Source organism: Callionymus lyra, chromosome 13 (assembly GCF_982586985.1).
Source record: "Callionymus lyra chromosome 13, fCalLyr1.hap1.1, whole genome shotgun sequence".
NCBI lineage: Eukaryota > Metazoa > Chordata > Actinopteri > Syngnathiformes > Callionymidae > Callionymus > Callionymus lyra.
In genome coordinates, this window is record NC_141830.1 from 14,174,670 (window position 1) to 14,184,845 (window position 10,176).

A 10,176-nucleotide genomic window follows, 5' to 3' on the forward strand; every position below is an offset into this window, starting at 1 on the left:
AATGTTGCCCTTAAACTAATTTCAATGTTCACACCCCAAGAAACACCAACGTACCTTAACATATCTCGGGGTGAGTTCACGGCGCTTCTAGCGGGATTATTCATTGTTAGCGTCTCTTGCTGCTGTAAATTAAAGGATCATCTCGCACATGACGTATTACTTTTGACACGTTCTTGTCTTGTTGGACATAAATCACTGTTAGTCCTCATCCGTTTCAAGAACCGCTCCTGGGTCCACTTCCTCCATCGATCCACAGTCTGCTGAGGGGATCAGTCATAGTTAAAAGCCTGATGCCTTTCACGCATAGGTAAATGGACTTTTTAATGGGGAAGTATTGCCGGTGATGTGAGGTATGTTGAATATTTCGCAGCAGGATGTTTTCCTTCACATTACTTTGAATGATTCAGACATCAATGTTAGTGAGTGGAGTCGATGATTCATGTCAAATATCCTGCATCTATTAACCACCACTTACACAGAGAGTTTTCACTAACAAGCAATCAAACTTATTGTTTATGCTTTTTATTTTCATCGTGTGAGAGAAACTCCTGACCCAGTGTCCAGAAATATTGAACCAGAAACTATGCTCTGTGTTAGGATGCTCTATGCCAAATATCAACAAAAAGAAGTCTGAGTAAAATAAGCAAATCCAAAAATAAGACCTTGACTCATTTTCAAAAGTGTTAAAAATGGGAGGACATAAGAAATAAATGTTAGATGTTAGTTTCACATTTCCTCTCACAACAGATGGATGTCGTGGTTCTACTTTAACAAGATTCATGCAACTTTGGAAAGACACATTTTCTTTTGGCAACATGGGGAGGTGTGAATTTAACGAGGATTAGCTGTTCAAACAACATTCTTCTTTATGGCTGAAAGTGGTACCAGGTAATGTTTACGAGGCACAGTGTAACATTGTCCTGATTTTTTCATCATCAGCACAATAGGAGTCAATGCTTTTTTTTTTAGTCGACTAAAAATTCACGTTAGTGTTATTTAAAAAATATAAATCTGTCTAAATTTGTCCTCAAACCAAAGTAATTAATGTGGTGTTTAGTTTTCAATTTTGGTTGATTGTCGAGTTGTTTGATTTCAAATGTAATTCAATAAGTCAAAGACCACAAAGATCATCAACCGCAACTACCTTCCTGTCCAGATAAATGGAAGTTCCACCAAGATTTTTTCTTTAATCTTCTCTCTTTTGTTTATTTTATTTTTTCCCCTGCTCGCTATTATTTTATTTAAATTCTCTGACAACGGTTACAGCTACTGCACAAGCTAGGTAGACAAGGCAGCTGAAGGTGCAGAGGCGACTTTAATTAGTACATTTTTCATTTATTTATTTAATTTTTGACTTGTAGACAAATCGTAGAGACTTTTCAATGTCTCGCCGGCGAGTATGCAGCTCACACAACCTTTAGCGGCCATCAGCAAGAAATAAGGGTGACACGAGAGAGAACGATAGAGAGAGAGAGAGAGAGAGAGAGAGAGGAGAGAGAGAGCGAGAAGAGAGGGAGAAGAGAGAGGAGAGAGAGAGAAGAGGGAGAAGACAGAGGAGAGGGAAGAGAGGGAAGAGAGAGAGGAGAGAGAGGAGAGAGAGAGGAGAGAGAGAGGAGAGAGAGAGAGAGAGAAAGAGAGAGAGAGAGAGGACACTTGGGTGTGTCCTGCTGTCACCTTCCCCTCTGCTGCTCTACCGCACTGACGGTAAATGCATATGTGACACTACAGTGTTCACATCCAGGAAATGAGATCACAAGGGATGGAGAGAGGAGGGAGGAGGAGGGAGGAAGATCAAATAGATTGTTTCAGTGATTATGGGAGGTAAGGCATCAGTGAAGAAGTGAAGACTGCGAAAGATTTCTGCAATTTTTTTAATAACCAGAGTCCAACAGATAACACCCCCAGATAAGATCATTGACACGTGCCACTCCATTTCTAATTATTTGACTCATTTTTTACTAATTTTACATCACTGACCCTCCCCGTTTTAGCAAAGATTTTATCCAGGAGGAAAACCACCTCATGTGTTCTCGACTAAACTTAACTCAGTTGGGCCCAGCATTTTACACATTTTTAAGCTCTCTTATAGAAGGTGATTTCCCAGTTCTTTCAAACATGCTGTGGTCCAACCACTCTTAAAGAAACACAGCCTGGACCATACGTTTTTAGTAATTTCAGTCCAATATCTATACTTCTGTTTTTAGCCAAAGTCTTAGAAAAGGTGGTGTCCCTCCAAATCTTAGATTTTATGTCTTCATGTAAGGTAAGGTAAGGTAAGGTAAAACTTTATTGATCCCTCAGGAGGTCTCCTTTGGGAAATTGTTTAATGTAATTTATTTGAAAGATTTCAATCCGGTTTGAGATTCCGTGACTGCATTTTTAAAAGTCACCAATGACTTGTATTTATCTGGCGATAAAGGAGAAGCGATTTTAATTATTTTAGATCTGAGTGCACTGTTGAGCACAATATCTGGATAGAAGGTGGTTTTCATCCTGCCTTTTAAACAGAACCTTTGCGGTCGCCATGGGAGACAACTCAAGTTCTACAGCCAGCGTCTCCCGTGGTGTACCGCCAGGGTCAGTTTTAGGTCCGATTTTATTTTCTATTTACATGCTTCATATCGGACAGATTTTAACTTTCCATTAAGTTGCCATACGGTACCTGCCACTCAGAGACTCTCGAGGTCTAGCTGCTGTTTCAGTTGTATTGCTCAGAACTTTCTCAATAAAACAAAATCAGAAATCATCTTATCAGGAGATGAGTCCGTTCCTTATTTTAAATCTCTTTTATAAACACACTTTTACAGACTGGCTTTTTTGTGATGTCTCCTTTTAACCCTTAACTGGATTCATCGACGGGCTTTTACTCTCCTTTATTTGCAGTGTTCTTCATTTTATTTAATAATAGTTTCCCTGAAGGAAACAAGTGTTCTTTTGAAGTTGTTTGCTTTTATGTAAATCACTTTGTAACCACTGTTAAAAAAGTGCTATATAAATAAAATTATTATTATATTATTATTATAAGAATCATGGAATTGTACTGGGAGAAATAACAAAGTTGGGAAAGCGGAAGGAAGATGAAATAAATCCTAATAAACGTGACTATTCACAGGAAGACAGTAAATGCAAATGAACGGAAATTCTAATAAAACTTAAAGTTGTTTCTTCACAGCATGAATCAGAAGCTCTCAGAGTCCTGCTCTTAAGTCTGACATCATCTCTCACTGCCTCACGATGAGATCATCACGTTCAAATATGCAGCGATTACTCACCGAACTGTGCTCGCGAAATCCGTGCAAGTGTGTGTGTGTGTGTGTGTGTGTGTGTGTGTGTGTTCAACAGGCTCAATTAGATTAAACGCCAGAGTGATCTAATAAAAGCGGAGCATTGATTGACCAGTCAGGATACAGCATCCGTGGGGAAACGGCAACACTCCACAAAGTGAAGCGTAATCTGTTTGACTGAAGCAATCCAAGATTTTGGTGGTTCTTGTGTGAAGCCCGGTTCAGGAGTGAGATAAATGGTTTTGGGTCTTGGAAAAGAGCAGCCTTGACAGAAATGATAAGAAATGTGAGACGGTCAAAAATCGTATTAAAACACTCCAGAAACCCACAAATAGAGGTAAAAAGTATGTAAAAGAATTATGGATAAGCTTTGCGAGGTGGTAGATGGTGCCACTTTTTTTCCATAAAGACAAGACTGTCACATTATAAAATGCAAAGAATTGCTGATTTCTGTCAGGAGGCAGTCTGTTACCACAGCAACAAGAGAAGTAAAACACACACTTGTCTGCTGTGGAATATGAATGTCAGCTTTAATTAAACCAGATTTGTGTCAGGATTGAGTCATACGTGAACACATATACAAATATATGAGGCGAGATGGATCCCCTGCACTACAGAAACAAGCAGTTCGTAATTTCTTGACAATATATTGTGTATTTTTACTAAACAAATGCAGATACAAAAACCTTCCCTTCTTTTGAATCGACAATGCAGAACATCTTGACTTGTTCACCTTCTGTTAAAGATTGGTTTAAAAGATCCTCTTTTGTCCTTTTGTTTAAATTAAAATACTCATTCAGTTTCATGTCTTTTACACTCTTACGATTACTATGATATAACAGTGGGAGAAGCGAAAAAACGAATACATTCAATCTTACTATTTAGTTCCACAATAAGATCAATTAAAGTTTGTTCATTTCCCATGAGCCTCATTTCCATCAGACACACCCTCCTCAAACCTACTTCTGCTTGTACGTTAAATGTACTCTTCAGCCATACATTACTTCTGTAGGTCATCTCTATCTATTCCACCCTGCCTTCACTTTATTATTCGTCTTACTCAACATCTGTTAGTTCATCCTTATAACAAGGATAAACAAATGTGATTTTTAAGATTGTAAAGAGTAAATCTACTCCCACGGCTGTGTTGAGTGTTACACTACACATGCATACACATTTTTACGCTCATTTTGGAGCGAGACCAAATGTTATCTGAGTGGGAGTTAAATATACTCTCTGTGTATTACTGTGCAAACCTCAAAACACATTTGAGGGAAACATTAATGTGGTTTGTGAACCGAGGATATTGATTATAATATTCTATAGCATCTTTAATTACCAAAGGTTGTAGATTTTGTATATCCCCTCAGAAGGTTGATAAGACACAATACATTCACTCAGATAAGAAAAGAAATCATCAAAACTGAGTACCAATAACAAAGACCGTACACTCGATACGAAACATTTGCCACTTAAAAGATAAATGCAGCAGGTTTATCTTCAGTATATTTGAAGTTTGATGTTAGCATAATTGATTTCTGGGTCAAATATGTATTATGACGCGTGTCTCCCTTCTCTGACATATTATTTCTGGATCCAAGGTCAGTGCCACAGAGGAATCAGTGGGAAAAATGCAGTCATGCTTCCCAAAGGGAGACGCTATTGTGGTCAGTTGTGGCGCCATCTTGTGGCCAACTTCGTTATCGCAGAAAACATAGCATTAACTTGAAGTTCTTGATTTTGGTTTAATTTTTTTTTTTTTTTGCTAATTATTTCTGTTTTAATTTTTTGGTTTGTTTTAAATGTTAAAATGTTTGTCTTGACAAATAGAAACATCTTTAGACATTTCTATTTGTTCAGGCTTTTCCTTGATTTTCTGGAACTCCTGTTGTGTTATCAGTTTTATCTTGACCTTTAAAGTATATACTTTATTGAATATTGTTTTGATTGTTTATGCGCTTTGTGACCCTGGTCTAGTAAAGCGCTATACAAATAAAAATTACTTACTTACTTACTTACTTGCTTATGTGACAAAGAATGAGGAAAAACAGGAAATAATAAGCACCCAAAAATAAATCCCCTAAAAATTTGCATTTTTCTCTCTCAATGTTCTCTTGTCTTACCCGTCAGTGTTATCCGACTGTCTTTCGCCAACTCAAGCCTGTTCTCTTTTCATGTTTGGAATGTTATCTCTGAAACATCCCAAAAGTTTTTACTTTGATGTCCACTCTTTATTTATACAAGGATCACACTTGCCATCTCTCTGATCGAAAGGAGGAATAACACAGAGGTATTTGTTTGTGGAAGAGGAGAGGGGGGCTGATATGACCCCAATATACTTTTTCCCCATGTACTTTTTCCCGAAGGAGACCTCCTGAGGGATCAATAAAGTTTTACCTTACCTTACCTTACCTTAATATTCATTCCATGCAGAAGATTTTTCCGTTGCTTGGCACTTGTCTCCATGACGATCACTTTACGAGCGACATCGCGATCGCTCGCTGTCTTCCCGCTGGATCTCGCCACTAATTGAGTTGGGACAACATGAAGCATGAAGTTGTTTACCAATCATTTCCTTCTCTGTCTCTGCTCACGTATGAGCTCTTCACATGAGCTCACTGCGAAGTTATGAGCAAACATGGTTTGTTCAGGGTGAGTTTCAAACCGCACGGCACCGCAGAGATATTTGGATTTCAAATGTACTTTTCAGAAAGAATGCAGTGTTTCAAACAAAGAGGGGGGATTTTTCAAAAAAATATGACAAGAGGCCCTCGAGACAAACAGGTATGGCTAAACACACCAGAGGGCCCGGTTGAGGGAGTTTTCGAACCCTCACTCTGTACTTTTCTTAAACTTCTCCATGTACTTTTAACTTATTTATCACGGTGAGCGGACTGACTTTCTACAAGCGATTGAGAGAACTACTAGCTACAATAACACACTGACCAAGAGCCGGTTGTTTTATGATGTTAAGCTAAGCAGCCATAGTAGAAAAACATTTTAAATTGAAGGATGTCCAACCGGTGTATATCCGGAACTCATGGCTAAGGTCCGAGACTAAAGAAAGACTCCAGGGTTTGTGTGTTTCTGTCAATCAGTAGCTAATGAGCTACTTGTGTGTGTTTGAAACGCCGCTCAGCGAGCAGATGGAAGAGAGACTAACAGACAGACAGCTCCCCACTGTGTTTACCTTTGTCCACTGCTTTTGTACCAAAGTCAGTGACCAGGAGGTGCGACCCCATGACCAGCAGGGGGGAGACTGATGGTGGAGAAAAGACAACAGCCAGTAGTTTTTTTTTAAACAGCAGAGAGAAATGAAAGTAATAAAGAGGAATTCAACCTTAGCTCACTAGCACATTACACCTGTGAAGTTGCGACCTCCCTGCTATTCATATTTTAGTCCAGCATCGGAGACTGTTCCAGGTGGTGACCGACTGAAAAAACAAAGTCTGGGGGTCAGACTGGGATGACCTTTGAACCCCCAGCCAAATAGGTTTAACATTTTCTCCTGCGGAATCACAAGGGATTTTTTTTTTTGGACGGAACATGTGTTCTGGGCCTTGTGTCAAGGTTCGTCTGACAAAATTTACACCCCTTTTAGGACCGTTTTGTACCCCTCCTCCCAACCAGTTACTATGGTGCGGGACCCCCTCAGATTCCAGGAATCCAGGAGCTAATCAGAAAAAAAAAATGTCAGGGGCCAAACAAATGTTATATTTACCAAACTATAACAGGGAGTAACAAATTCCTTTCCATCGACATCGTTTTTTACTGTTATTGGAAGTCTCTGTATAAACATAGAAACGCTATGTTCCTTATCTGATCTTAAATCCTGGCATCTTAGTAGGTCACCATACAACACCATAAATCTAATTTGATTTAGATGGATGGATGGCGGATGGACAGATGGATAATAATCCCTCTGGAAATTGGGTTTCCAGTTCAAAGTAGACAATAGATTCATTAAAACAAGGACAACAACGTGCAATAAAAAGAAAAAAGTGCAAGGGAATGACAAAGTGCATATATAAAGAACATAGATCAAAGGAAATAACACAAAGAAAAGGATACAAAGATTAAAATAGAATGGATTTCATCATCCTTTCACTCCACTCCTGCCCCCAAATTCAGAATTATACAATCTAATAGCAGGTATTAAAGAGTCCCTGAGTCTATTAGTGTTGAATCTGGGGAGGAGCTTTCATGCACTCCATCTGCTTCTCTGTTCACTGATGAAAGTGGAGGATTTGGAGCAAATCTGGCGGCCCATGTAAAATAACCTGATAGGCCAGATTTGGCCCCAGGGCCATCTGCTCTAAATGCATTAAAGGCTTTAGTCCAAGTTTACTCCATGTTTCTATGAGGCTGACACCCTCCATTGCCGTCTAAAGTTTAGTTAACGATCATTTTATCACAAACAACAACAAGGAAAGTAAAATGTTTGCTTCTCTCAACGCTTCATCGCCGCAATTCAATGCAGTCCATCAACACCCTGATGCAGACTATAGAGGAGAATCATGTGTATGGTTGCCAAGTTCGCTTTTGTGCAACGGGATGGATGCTCAGTGGAGTGTTTACACGCAACAAAGCCAACACCATCGCCAAAAAAACTCACTCAGTCAGAACTTGTTTTTGTCAGATTTGTTGTCTGATGTTTGTGGTTGATTATGATGTAATGCCTAAAAGTAAATGTGCACATTATGTTCTTAATTGCTCATCATGTAATATTCCAGTATCTTTGGACGCACACTTAACAATTCCTCATGTTAATACGAGATGCTCTCAGAGGAATTAGGGTGCAAACTCGGAACAGACCACTTTATATTAGTTCAGGCCATTTCACCGTGGGCCGGCGCAGATGTGTGCGTTTGACCAAACGTGAATCCCCTCCTCTGATCCGGAGGCCCGTAGGCTGACCACCACACTCCAATAAACCCGGCCAGACCTCGCCACGCCTTTGATCAGCTCACACCTTGAAGACATGCTGCACATTCATCACTCCTTTTTTAGGAAGCGGATCATCCGCCGCATTCCTTCATGCGCCCCCATTATGGGGTTTTCTCAGAAGAGCGCCCTGTTTCTGGCTCGTTTCAAAATATCTTATAACAAAACAAGTATCTGATTTCAGATAGTTTGCTTTTCACAGACAATTTAAGTTTAAATGTTGAGTCCTCAGTGACTAATCCTTGTTATGTGTTTAAAAACAATACTTCTGATGATGAAGATATTATTAAGTAAAAGAAAAACATTTGAAACACTTTTTATTCACGTATTTAAACAAGTAGCTCGGTAATTGAGACAATTGTCTTGAAGTGCATCTTTTTCTTCAACAGTATGGACGGATAATGACCTCTATGAAGACACTACAACCATCTGGACCTCAAGATAGAAAGATGGATACATCGATAGATAGATACACGGATAGATAGATGAACCTCATTTATATGCCCAGGTCTTCTGCAGCCCTCTTGTAAGACATCTTGAGGTCCTCGGTTAAACGTCCAGGTTTAGTTTTTACATTGTTAGTTTTTAAAACACTCTCCTCTTTCTTGAATTGGTAAATAATAAGGCCATTAAAGTTGTAGCTAGTTTAAGCAACATATTCAGAAGCAAACTTTTTTGGGGGGATTCCTGGTGGGGAAAAGGTTATGTTGCTAATTAGACTTTACAGACCCCCAGATCTGGAGCCTAGTCTCAATAAGACTGGCTTGTTTGGTTGTAGTCCTGCAGGAAATTTAAATGTTTTCTGATAAAGAGCTATAATTAGCAGGAGCTGATCCTCATCCACACTCCAACGTTAACAATTGCACATGACAGAGCCAACAAAACCACATCAATCTTAAAGTTATTTTAGCATAAAACATGAAGAGTGAAAATTTCATCCCAGTATTGTTATTTATTTTTCACTGTTAGCTTCTTCGTATGTGTTTTATCTGCAGTCACGTGATCCACTTAAGGATCGTGTAACGCGTCACATTCGAAATCAACGTACCCACAAGAACCCATGAAATAAACAACACCAGTTAATTGTTCTCAGTAAAATGCTATTTTCCCCAGTGGTTCAAGTTTACTAGCAGGAAGAACGCAAGGGCTTCCTCCTTCCATCAGGGACTGCTGCTTTAAAGGGAGTTAGAGGAGGACGTATATCACCTCTAGCTCTGACAGACCTGCTAGGTCTAAAATAAAAGCTGTGGGAAAATGGGTCACAAAGGTTCAAACTGGGTGAGAGTATGAACCAAGATTGTTTGATGTTTCAAGAAGAGATCATTTGCACAAAGAAGAAGCGAGTATGTGATGAGCACATGCATGACTAGTTGATATAGTTGATGGTTAGTCTGTTCCAAAGTCAAAGTCCCTTGATTGCAAATTGGGATCACATTTGTAACTATTTAAACCTAACATTTAAAATATACCATAAGCAGTTAAAATTGCTATTATATTACTGACACGTGCACAAAATAAATTGCTGTGATTTGTATAGTTTATCATTAATAGTAGTTGATTATAGTATATGTTGTTTCTTAAGTGTGTTTCAGATTGTAAAAGTCCCTTAAACTTTTTAGATTTCTAAAACAGTTAAAGGGATAGTTCACCCAAAATTCAAGCTTCACTCATTTTCTACTCACACTCATGTCAACTAAGACTTGGGAATATTTTCACAGTAATCTTTTTCTTTTTTAGAGTTACAGACAAAAATGTACGTTTAAAGAATAACGGCTTCCTGAGTGCATAACGGTCTACTGTCTACATTGTAAGTGCTCACGATATTAACTAGTACTTCTGGTTTATTTTGTTTGTTATTCCAAAAGTGGCCACAAACGAGCGTAAAGTATAGACTTTTGTCTGGAACAATTCTTCTTGTCAAGGCTTCAGTACAAAAGGGATTTATTAT